This window comes from Gavia stellata, chromosome 4, assembly GCF_030936135.1.
Source record: "Gavia stellata isolate bGavSte3 chromosome 4, bGavSte3.hap2, whole genome shotgun sequence".
NCBI classification, from domain to species: domain Eukaryota; kingdom Metazoa; phylum Chordata; class Aves; order Gaviiformes; family Gaviidae; genus Gavia; species Gavia stellata.
Window position 1 is genome coordinate 13,048,363 of NC_082597.1, and position 13,039 is coordinate 13,061,401.

Sequence of the window (13,039 nt, forward strand, 5' to 3'; positions counted from 1 at the left end):
CCCCATGAGATGTTCCACATCAGCAAATGTCTTTTGTTCTTGGGTGACGTTTTTGATGGTGCAGAAAGGCAGTGATAAATGCCTAGGATAGTGCCACGTGACCAAAGAGAAATAGTTTAAATGTGTAAATAATTGAAGGATTTCACTCCTTAGCCTTATATTTTTTGCTTTAGACAAACAAAAGAAGATATGTTCTCAAAGATACTTCATAGAGTTTGTGATCCATGAGGACTCCTGTGTGTATGCCGAACTTACGTAAACACAAGTAGTGTTCACTTAATGGGACTTTTCACATGCTTAAACTTATTAACAGGCTGTAATGTTAGAAAGCAGACACTCTATTTCCACTCGCGTAGGTGATAAGGTAAAGAGCACCAGTGAGAATCCAGCAATGTGCGTACCCCCAGAAAATTAAGTGCAAGGACTACCATTTAGCAAATAGCAGCATCTCAGTTAGGAGACATAGTCTAAACTGTGTAGTTGTATGAGTGCATGTGCACATGTACACATTGGTTGGCAAAGAAAGAGGAAAGCCAGTGCTTTATTTTGATGAATATTAGATTATTCAAGCTATGAAGCTCTAGTCTGTTAGGTAAAATTAACCATAAAATGAGATCTCTCACTAGCTTTTTGCCATCAAAGAGGACTGTTATGTTAATGTCAAAAATCTATAAGGTATGATTTCTTTATCTACTTAATTTTGGCTTGAAGCATAGTAGTTATTTTCTAAAAAATAGTATTTATGACTTAAAATGTTAACTGGTAAGAATTACTGTAGTAAAATTAATTAAGAGTTTATTGAGGTTTTGAGGTTTGGTTTTTTTTTCTTTGGAGGGAGCAGCAAAACAAATTTGGTGACTTTTGAATTCTTCAGTGAGAACATACCAAAATAATTTAGAAATGAGAAATAGAGTTACGATATCATTACAGTATTTAATAAAAACATAAAAATGGTATCTCTGTTACTTAGAAATAAAATAAGGGGAGGGTTGCCTGGGAACTTGAGAGTTCATCTAGCTCCTCTCTTATTTGGAGGCAGGATAGACTATACCTATAAACGTCTGTCAGGAAGTATATCTGGCTCTCTCTTAAGGATTTTCAGTAATGGAAATTCCATAGTCTTTGTAGCCAGGCAGTCCGTTCTGGTGCCTTTTTTAAACCAGAAGTGTTTTTTTCCAGCTCTCTAACCTGAATCTGCATTACTGCAGTTCAAGGTCATTTTGTAGAAGAGGAGGAGAGATTCTTTTATTTGTAGCAGCAACTTCCATGTATTTATTTAAAGAGTTACTATGATCCACAGAAGTCTTCTGTTGGTTAAACACTATTTATTCTTCGCTTAACAGTTAACCCAGGATTATACTGAAATCTAGAAACTGTAGTGTAGGGGATATATCTACACTTACAGTGAGATTGATTTGGAGTACTTTAATTATAGCTGTTTATTCTAGCAGATACTTGTAATGTCACCAATGATTGTCATGCCAGAATGGGAAGAATAGAAAGTGTGTAGATTAAGACCTGTTAGCTATGTGAAGGTTGTGACTGTGTTGTTTTAATAATGTGGCATTTCTGTACTGCTCCCAAGTACATATCATATTTTCGTTGCAAGTTTCATGTATTATAATATTGAAATAAAGTAGAGATTGTAATGTTCAAATTTGTATTAATCTGGGTGATTTTGTTATAGAAGCAGTGTGAGATATGGGAGTTTATTTCTTTGTTTACATGTAGAATTATAAGGAACCTGTTTGTTAAGAGGTTGAAGGGGATTTGATTAAAAGGTTGCAGCAAATATTGCAATTCGTTTGTAATGAATTGAAAATATTACGCAGACCTTTCCAGCTTTTACTGATCTTGATTTTGTTTCTTTTTATAATGTTGCAATTCTAAAAGCCAGAAAATTTCATGTTCCCTTTTTTAAATTCAGAGGAAATTGCAGCTTAAAGTTGGATATACTGAATTACATTGAATGCATCAAATTTGCATTTGTGCTTGGCTTCTTAATTGGTTTTGTTTTCTTTTTGTTTTCGTCTGGGAATAAAAGCAGAATGATCCTTAAAATTTATATTCTTGAAATGAGGGACTACAAATAGAGTATAAAATGGAAGCAAAAAGATCTCCAACAGTACTGTTTTGCAGAGTATCCCAGGAGGGGTTATAGCAATGGAGACTTGATTAACTTGAAAATCCATTTATATTAAAAACAAAACCAAACCAAAATAACACAAAACCCCTAGCCTGTTCCAAATGGGAAATGTAAAAATGACAACACATTTGTGATCTGCCAAATGCAGGGCTAGGGGTAGCCATGATCTGAACAGAAAAGGGGATGAGGGGGAAGGGGGCTACCATGCCACCTTCCAGCGTGCCGTGAAGTACGTGCTCAGCCGGTTCCTGCAGCCTGGCTGCAGCAGATCGCTGGCAACCAAAGCCATCGCTCTTGCCCAGTCAACACCTGAAACTCCAACTGGATATAGACTATACATTAATACCTCTGATTATTTTTTACATTCACTGCAAATCACTCGGTGCTTAAAGCAGTCTCTTTCTGGATGTAAGATGGATTTCTGTTCATTTAATTCCAAGAGCAGTACAGCCACAAGCGACTTCAATGCATTCTCCTGACTTAGGGTCAGCACGTTGGAGTGGGCTGAAACATAAGTTCAGAGATACTCATCAGTAAGATCCAATAACGTGTTACACATTGTCCTTGTTCTCTCCTCATTCTTAATGTTTTAAAATAAAATATCAAATTTTTTTTCTTCTGCTTCCTTTCCCCAGAAGGCATAGGCCCATAACAAACAGAGAATGTCTACTATAATTTCTGGTCAACGCAAGCTTTGAAAACCTCATGAGCTTCACAGCTGTGGCATTCAGCTTCCTTTTATCTATTTCTCTGTCATATTGATTTTTGTGGTATCTCAGTGGCCACGACTGTTTGCAAACATATTTTTCTCTTCTCTGTGCGCGTGGCAGATTCTTCCCATGAAGACCTGGACTTGGGTCATTCTCGCACCAACAGGAGCTTGGGGATCATTAGTTTAGGGTGGGAGTGGGGATGAACGTTAACTTTGTATGCATATCGGATGTTGTGGCTCGTAGAGAAAGGAAATCCATTGATCTGAGCACTGTAAGTGCCTGCTATACGTCTTCTTGAAATGCAGGAAGCAAATTGATCTCTGAACTCAATAGGTCACCAATCCATGCGGAATGTAGGTCATGAGCGACTGTCTTTCCTTTTAGACTAGTGATGCATTTACCCAATCCACAGGAGTCTTTTATCATGGTGAATTTTAAAATCGTGATTCCAAAGAACCATGTCCTTTCAACGTTTTCTGCTTGTGGTCATTCTTTTAGGGTCATTTGCAATTTATGTTGGAATATATATATATGTATGTATGTAGTAACCAAATTACAATTTTCTTTCCCATAAAATGAAAGTATTTGCTAAATTAGTAATAAATTTTGGTTTAATAGTATGAAATTAAAGGTGGGATTCATGTGACCAAATGTAGTCAACTAAAATACATCCTGAAAGTGTTTGAATATCCCCACACAATATGAAAGGAACTTGTAGTGATCAGCTAAATATATGTATCCACAATGGAGATTTTAAGGTCGGTTTGTTATGGGGTACTTTTTGAGGGGTAGTGGTGGTGGGGGTTGAGCTTGAGAAACAAAGAATGTATACTACATCTGGCAATCAGAGCTGAATTCTTGGTGTAGTTGTTTTCCTGTGTAAAAGTGTGTGTGTGTATATATGTATTTTTGTGTATCTATATTTATATATATTTAAAAAAATCCGATGCAACTGTGTTTGTATAATTAAGCTTAGGCCTGAATATCACAAAAAAGTATGAAGCTGTAGATGAGTATAAGGGTAAAATATAGCATAGGCCTAAACACCAGTAGAGCTGCTGCCATAGACAAATGGTTTCTGCATTGCAAATGTATATCCTGAGCTATGGTGGTTGTGAAACATTTTAAATTGAGTTATGTGGTAAAAATAATTCCTTCTTTGAAAACAAGAGTGTTGCTAGTAGAAATCCAAGTTGCAGTCATTAAATTAATGCAATTTCAGGAAAGTAATTAAAAATCCAAGTTACAGTTATTGAATTAATGCAATTTCAGTGAAGTAATTAAAGTTAACATAGAAAATTACTGTTTTGGCATTGTCTCAAGCTATAGTTTTAGGAATTACTATCCCAAACACTTGAATAATTAGCAGATAGTTAAATGAAGCACATGCCAATAAATTAAGTGACTTTCACAAGTAGAATTTTGTAATGGTGACTTATTAAGGAAACCCATAGAAGTCAGGAAAATATAACCATGAATATTAAAAACAACAACAAAACCCCTTGGTATTATAATGAATATAGAAATTACTGGTGCCATCTACTGTTGGGAAAATAGAGATGACGGAAAGATCCAAACCGAGTGGTGGAAATGAGCATTAGAAAAGAGAAGTCAAATAAATTCCTTCCTTAATATCAAACTGAATAAAAACGTGATGGGAAGATCATATTATTTTATCATGTTTCTGAGTTCTTACTAATGAAAAAGTTGGAAATAATTGAGACAATATTTGGAACTTGTTTAGGCTTTTTTTAATCCCTTAAACTCTGTGATTGTTCAGAGAAGAAAGCCAGGACCAGATATATGTAATTCGGTTATTTTGGGATTGGAGTTTGTCTTCATAACTTTATCCTGTTTTTCTTTAGCCCTTAAATCTCATGGGATCAGTTCTTCAGCTTGTACAAACAGGTGGTGTTCAATTAATGTTAATGTTGAAATCTCATACTAAAATATGACTGTGAGGAATTTATTTTTTTTACTTGGCAGGAACAAATTTCCTTCTTTGGCTTCTAAGAAAGCAGATAAATGTTGGAGTAGTTTAAACAGAGTCAGTAACACAGAGATCAAAAGGATGACTGCAATAGAAATAATTCAAGTTTTTAAGGAAAAAAAAAAAAAACAAGATCTCTCAAAATAAGAAAACACTTTAGGAATTCAAGAAATTCAGCTGCTTGGGTTGTTCAAGTGAGCTTGAAGCAGTGACAGAGGCAAGCACAAAATGTTCCTGTCTGCCTGTGTGCAGAGAACTTTGAGGGCTCTCCTGCTGGAGATTTACTCTCATTATGGTCTAGGTTGGGTGGGGTTTTTACCTTTTAAGATTACACCCTGCTTTCATTGATTTCAATGTCAAAGGTCTTGATTACTTCAGGCAAGGTAGGGTTTTGCCCACAGGTTACCTTGAAATACGAGACTTGCTTCCAGGTCCATCTCCTGGCCAGAAGGGTGCTCTGGAGCATAAGCTTTTGTTCCCGTACAGCGTAGTTTTGTAACCTTTTAGATGACTTTGTTAATGTGACTAGGATTTAATTTAAAGTTCAGGGTCAAGGAGGTGACCGCTCTGTCAGCAGCCAAATTGAAATATAAATTCAAAGGTCCAATTTAGTTTCTTCATGCCGCTGGGACCTTGCCTATAAAATTCAACAGGAATTCAAACGTCACTGGTGAAATAAATGTACCATACAGAAACACACAGGTAATGCATCAGGTTTATTTTAAGAGTACTAGAAAGACTTCACTTGATTTCAGGGAAAAAAAAACCTCAAACAAAACATGGGCACCAATCTGCTTGAGGGTAGGAAGGCTCTGCAGAGAGATCTGGACAGGCTGGATCGATGTGCCCAGGCCAAGTGCCGGGTCCTGCACTTTGGTCACAACAACCCCATGCAATGCTACAGGCTTGGGGACGAATGGCTGGAAAGCTGCCCGATGGAAAAGGACCTGGGGGTATTGGCCAACAGCCAGTCAAATATGAGCCAGTATGCCCAGGTGGCCAAGAAGGCCAACGCCATCCTGGCCTGTATCAGAAACAGTGTGGCCAGCAGGAGTAGGGAGGTGATCGTCCCCCTGTACTCGGAGCTGGTGAGGCCGCACCTCAAATGCTGTGTTCAGTTTGGGGCCCTCACTACAAGAAGGACATTGAGGTGCTGGAGTGCATCCAGAGAAGGGCGACGAAGCTGGTGAGGGGTCTGGAGCACAAGTCTGATGAGGAGCGGCTGAGGGAGCTGGGGTTGTTCAGTCTGCAGAAGAGGAGGCTGAGGGAACACCTTATCGCTCTCTACAATTACCTGAAAGGAGGTTGCAGAGAGGTGGGTGTTGGTCTCTTCTCCCCAGTGACAAGTGACAGGACAAGAGGAAATGGCCTCAAGTTGCGCCAGAGGACGTTTACATTGGATATTAGGAAAAATTTCTTCTCTGAAAGGGTTATCAGGCATTAGAACAGGCTGCCCAGGGAAGTGGTTGAGTCACCGTCCCTGGAGGTATTTAAAAGACGTGTAGGTGTGGTGCTTAGGGACATGTTTTAGTGGTGGAGTTATGAGTGTTAGGTTTATGGTTGGACCTGATGATCTTAAAGGTGTCTTCCAACCTAAATGATTCTATAGTTCATACATGGCTTAAATTCAGGACGACTCCGCAACAAAGCAGAATCCCCAATGTGGTCTCTTCCCCAGGCTCCGTTGGTGGTCCTGGAGGAGAATGAAGCAGCTCCGGTTCCTGATCTGTAAAGCTGTGTCCGGAACTAAGGAACCGCTTGTTGTTTTCTGTTCACTGGCTCCCATGCCTGAGGGAGTGTTTGAAATCCCTGCCCATCTCTAAAACGGACAGCAGGAGAACACTGTGGGCTGCAGAGCTCCAAATTGGCTCCTCAAGGTAGACGTGATGAATGTGGTTAGAAATGGTACAGATGAGCATGAGGTGCCAGTGTCCTTCAGTGTTTATAGCAGTTGATTGATCAAAGCTTCCCACATAAAGGGATTCAAACCAGTGTTTCTGACTGCAGAGCTGTGGGTTACCTTGTCAGGGTCAGGAGCATCACTCTTCTATTCCTCCAGCTGTCTGTTGGAGCTGGCTGCTCCGTAGCTCAGGAAACAAGGTCAGGGCATTCTGGTGAGGAAGGGGGACAGCTGTCCTGAAGTCCCCAGACTGCTTATGTGTTTCATATTACGCAATATGTATTTTATTTACATATTATATGCAATATACAATCAATATCAGTTGATTACCAACCCCACCACTGCTTTGTAGGAGGGAGCAAAGCCCTCTGCAGTGCTGCTGGCCACCAGGACAAGTCCAGGTGCTCTTGCATTGTCTCGTGGGGGAGTGAATCTGGAATTTCTGCTGCAGAGTGGTCCAGTGTCAATGTGGCGGTGACACAGCGAGCTGTGCTTGCCTGCCAGCAGAAGCCTGGGTATGTGTAGATGTTGGTACACTTGCAATAAAACCTTCATGATCATCTTACTTCTAATGTACCCAGTACAGAGTTAATCTTTTCCTTCTGCCCAAAATGCCAAGCAGATGGGTTTGCCCACTTGCTTGTTTGCTGTGACACCACTAGATGCATTAGTGGACAGGATGGAGGGGATTTAGGCAGAAGGGTTCTTGCATACAGGGAGAGAAGGAGATCGGGGGACCGAGAACAGTTACAGTCGAGAAGTACAAAATAGCTGGAAAACCTTTTTCTACATAGAAAACAATGAGATTTAGGGTACCTGTGATTCACCATGGATTATTTTTATAACCCTCCTTCATTTAATGTAGAAATTGGAATGTATTGAGTGAATCAAGCAGGAAGGTAGGAAGAGAAGGACTTGCCTTGTGTTTGAAGCAGTTCAGCGCTGCTCTGAAGGGCAGGATTATAGTAATGCCTGTGCCACAGAACTCCTATATTGTATTAATCAACTTGTTTAGATCTAGTTTTTCACAGAAAGAAGAAGCTGGGATCTCAATTACAGGCATGCTTGAGCATTCAAAACTGACAGTGAAGTTGAATGCTTTGGATATGTAAAGCCCAAGTAATGTGAAGGGTTCTAGAAAGTATCAGACTGTTTTCTTTCCTAACTGGGCACAAAATCACTAAATATGTGTTATTTTAAGCTCTTTCCGTCTTCCGTTTCTTCATCTGAAAAGTGCAGATGATATGATTCCCTTCCTATAAGAAGTCTTGTGAAAATAAACTAGTATTTATGATGTTGTTAGATACTATATCAAGGAACACTTGAAAAATTCCACAAGAAAATTAATCATTCTGTTTGCAGAGCATGTTTGAATGGAGCATGCTGAACTAAAGCATATGGTCACGCACTGAACACTGAGGAGAAAGCCAGATTTTAACTATCTGCCATCCATCCATCTTTTGCATTAAAATGGGCAATGTTCTTGCAGAAGAATTTGGATATGGTTGTACAGTTAAGAATGACATAGCGCATATGCATGGAAGACTATCACTTAATTATGGCATTCTATAACTTTTTGAATGTGTATTAAGATATTAGCTACATTTGCTGTAAGCTACTGTGGTTTTTTATTCTATTATGCCCTCTTGCCCCATACCCATTTAGTTTGCATATGTTCTATGTTGCGGCTCCATTCCAAACACTGTTCTCTACTAAACTTGTGATTCAAGAGTGAATCTGTACATATCAATGTATACAGACTGTGAAACTGTGCCTTAAAATGACTCAAGGCAAACCTAGGACAAAAAAAAATTAATTCTTATTGTAAATATGTTTTCCTTACCCAGGTAATTGATGTTCAGAGATATTTTGAGTCTGTGCCAGGAGTACAAATCACTGCATAGATGGCTCTCAGCTGTGAAATTGGTCAGCCCATCCAAGGTCTACACTGCTTAAAATATTTAGTATTAAGTATATTTTTCACCTGTGTGTAAAATCTGAATAACAGCATTGTGTTATCTTCCTGTGACTTATCAAGGTTTTTTACAGACTTATTAACTCCTGTTTAGGACTTTGGTAATGCAGATAAAACTACTGGATTTATCTTTCTGTTGTGTATGCTTTATTTTTAGTATACATTGCAACAAAAGCTTTTCTGTGCTGTATATTTATGGGTTTTGTTTGAATGTTGTTAGTATTAACTATTATTCAATTTCTGTTCGTATTAGATTAATGCAGCAGCATCGTTGTAAAGCTGTGGTGGTGTAAAGGCACAGCACTGATCTGCGTGTATGTGTAGGGATGGGCTTCTGCTTTGGTTGCTTTTTTGGTGGGTGATTTTTGGTTTGGTTTTTTTGGTTGCGGGTTTTTGGTTTTTTTCTGTTTTTTGGTGTGTTAATGCTTTAGGATTAGTCAATCTATTGTCTGCTGCAGAAGTACTTGTTTGTCCCTGGGGAGATGAGAGGAATTTTAGGAAGGGTATGGTACAGACTCTGAATCCTAGTAATTTCTGCCAGTATCTTCCCTTCAAAGTCGATGGCTCCCAGCCTTGATTGAAGTGAGAAGTGATTTCTAACGTACGACTCAATAATTTCATAGCATCTCATAGCATGGGTCGGGGGAGGAGAAGTCTCTGTGAAGGCTAAAACTGGCACGAATCCAGGCTAAAGTCTTCAGTGAAGTATTGTTAAAGGAATGGTACAACTGAAGGTGCAACTCATTAGCTGCTAATCTAATAGCACTGCTTTGCCTCTGAGCAAAGTTCAGGTTTACCCTTTTTTTTCAAAAAAAAAAACAAAAACAAAAACATTTTGAACTGTTTAGTGGTTTAGGTTTTAACCACTCCTTGTTGGTAATGAAAAGCCTCATATGTGCCATATTATCAGACTTTGCTTTTGGTATGTTTCCATACAAACTTCTGCGCTTCGTTTTCATAATGACGTATAAGCCAGATGGGTAGAATTGGAAACTTAAGTTATTTTTACCCTAATTATTTTGAAGGTACTTTGCCAACAGGTACACTAACCAAGTATATCACAGTAATGTATGAGTTTACATCAGTTTGTGCATCTAAATGATAGCTTTATTATATTATAACACTGGTAGAAATCTATTCTAGATTCAGCTCATCTAAATATCAATACTGTGAATTTACCTCCCTTCTCCCCCTGTCCTGAGAAAGTTTATTAACAGTCCTGGTCACTGCATCTGGCTACATGTTTAAATAGCAGGCACTTGTCTGAAGTGTGAGAAATTCCTCAAAACTGACAATTTTAAGTTATTATAGTAGATATGCATATTTAAAACTTTGGAATTGAGTTACCAGCAGCTGCAGTCAATGCATGTGCTTTTTCAGGATAGCTTTCTCAGATGATTTCTATTTTGATCTAACTTGAGTGAAATAATTTAAAACCAAAATGCCTAGGTTTAGTGTTGCATTTTAGTATATTCAGTATGTATTTTTAAGGCTGTGCATTTGAGTTTCAGATCCCACCAGAAGATAAAACTTGATAACATTTCTGGACTTCTGGTTTGGGGAGTCTTTTGTTGTAGAATGCTTCCTTGCTTTTGGTTAGGCAATTTTTCTTTCTCAATCAATAGAAATAATTTGTGCTGGTGGGGTGGTGGAGAAAAAGATCAATCTAAGCTTTAAAATATTTTGTTGTTGAGAGGCTTAGCAGAACGTCCAAGGTCAAACTGTTTCCTTGAACTGATTTCTTTTTTCCTTTCCTTGGGAGGATCCTTGCAAAGACCGGTAAGGCATTCCCGGGGTTGAATGGGGGAGGATAGATTTTTGTGCTTTTCTAGATAATTAGAGGCCTTTAGTCTCCAAAGTTCTCATCCTGCAGCTTTCATGAGTGTTGATTTTTTTCCACTGGAAAAAATTCTGGGGGGAGAGAGAAAGCAGAGGAGACTGCATTATGTGTCATTTATGAGAACTTGAGCTAAAATCCCAAACATACCAAACGAGAAAAAGTGCTCAGTGGACCTAGTATTTCTGAAGTCTTTGTTTTACTTAGAAGACCAGCCTGCTGCTGGGTGGTTTTAGCAATGTCCAGTCAGCAGAGTCCTGGCCAGCAAACAGAAATGACCTTGCTAGTGCAGGGATATTTCTTGAGCAGTACTTGAGGACTCCTGTTCAGATCCTTCCCTCTCTGTGATCGTGCTCAGGTTAGTAATTTTTTTCTTTTTTTTTTTTTCCTTTGGGAGCTTAATGCTGCATTTTTAAAAAGGAAAATGTAAATGAAGAAAGTAGATAAAAGAGAGATATCTTTTGGACACCTCATTTTAAAAATATTACTTTAAATGCAAAGACTGAAATTAAGCATGTTAATCTTTTCTTAGACTCAAGATTTCCTGGCTCTTCTTTGCCGGAATAATAGTGGAGCTGTTCTCACCATAACTGTCTTCAAGGTGTGTAAAAGAAGGAGGTGATATTGCAAGTAATTGTTTTGGTCTGGAAAATGTTTTATTCAAATGCAATTAAAATACCTTTAGGATTAAAGAACTGAGTAAGACTTGCTATTCTATGATATTAACTACCCTCTTCACTTAAAAACTTTCTTTCATGAGTAGCTGTTTCTGGAGTCATCTTGGTAAAGAGTCTGGGCAGTTTCTGTCTTGCTGGTGAACTCTCATGAATGCTTGTTTTAGTACATGTTGCAAGATTATTATTTTTTTTTTAAGTATTGATGAAAAATAATCACTACTTTTCTTTTTTTTAACAAAGTAGAATACTATACTAAACCAGTAAAATAATAGACAACATGGGGGTTGCTTATTGGTGTGGTGACCAGAGGAAAGATTAAATAACCAATGACAGCGTCCTATGACATATGACTCTTAAATTTAGCAGTTGGTTTGGAGCAGTCTTGCTGCTGGCAAATAAGTGTTTGGAAGCAGATCAGGTCATTGCCCCATGCTCTTTTTGGCTAGCAGGAAGCTGTTGCCATTTCTTTTTCACCCATGGGGGAACCAAAGAAGAGAGAAATCAGATGGTCTCAGTTTTAGATGTGGACTTGTAGTTCTGGGCTCCCATGTTCAAACATGGTGTTCTTCATGTGTGGATTATTTGCGCATTTTCAAAATGTAGCATATAGAAAAACTGCAGCACTTACTGTCAGGGCGTTCCCTGGGGTCAGGGGTCCGGGAACTGTGAGTGGGGGTCAGGATCAGGCCCAGTGAGGGGAGCCGGGGTCAGACCCAGCCCTGGGTGGATGGGCAAGTTTGTGGGGGTGGACCAGGACGTGGGGGTGCCTGGCTTGGCAGGGGACATGGTCAGGCAGGACTGGAGAGAGCATCCTACAGCCTCGCTGGGGCAGGGACTGATGGCCCCAGGGGCTGGAATGGGGCCATGGGCAGGGCAGGGGGATTCCCGGAGGCAGGCAGGGGCATTAGGGCCTCTGAGCGCACTCAGGCACTACACTTGCAAACTGACATCTTAATTTCTGCCGGTGCTAACAGAAGTGTAACAAGGGTCAGTATTAATGCTGGAAAAAAACAGGGCCATTCGCTGTCCCAACACTTGCAAATTGTGCACCACAAAAGCTTAAGATGAGTTTTAGGAACTGAGGCCAACTCTGTACAATATCATTTTAGCTGTTACGGAAATTATTGACAGTAAACGTGCCCGCTGGCTTGCCAATAGGAAGTCTTGTAAATGTCTCTTTTCTCTGAAGTAATTACAGACTCTCATAACATTGTGCAGTAATGTTTCAGAGAAGAGCAGGCTTTAGAAGACATGTAAATGGGCTATCTCGTGTAGATATATGGCGGTAGTCCCTTTGGTAGCTCTGGCAACAACTGTGCTGTAGGTGAACTGCAGATTTTTTTTGCTCCTCAAGTAGCAGAGCACACAGCTGGATTCCAGCTGTGCTGAGTTAGAAGTGGTTTATGTGCTCTTGCTCTCTCAGAAGAGCTGAGTGCTAAGCCTATTCACTTAAACCTATATTGCAAGTTGAAGAATACGTTACAGTGCCTTTTCAAGTATGAATATTTCTTTGCAAAAGCTTTAATTGCAACCTTTAGATAATTTTTGCTATCTCCTTAAACTGTGTATTTGTCGTAATAGCATTATTGTAGTCCATACACATCACTGTTTTCTAAACATAGAAACACTGACTGAAACAATGGGGGGAAAAAACCTTAATGTAGCCATTTTAAATTAGTACCTGTTCCTACTATGAGCTCCTTAGTGTCTCCTAAAAACCTAAGATATGGAATTATTGGAAGCCTTCTGTCTCACTTTATTGAACTTGGTGATTCATGTCAAAGACTCAGAGAGCTTGTAT

At 39.2% G+C, this 13,039-nt stretch overlaps 1 protein-coding gene across 1 annotated transcript in view; it reads left to right on the top strand.

Annotated features, from left to right (window-relative positions):
- Positions 1–13,039, top strand: part of MAGI2 (membrane associated guanylate kinase, WW and PDZ domain containing 2) — a 765,547-nt gene that overhangs the window by 120,072 nt on the left and 632,436 nt on the right. The gene's annotated exons all lie outside the window — the stretch shown is intronic.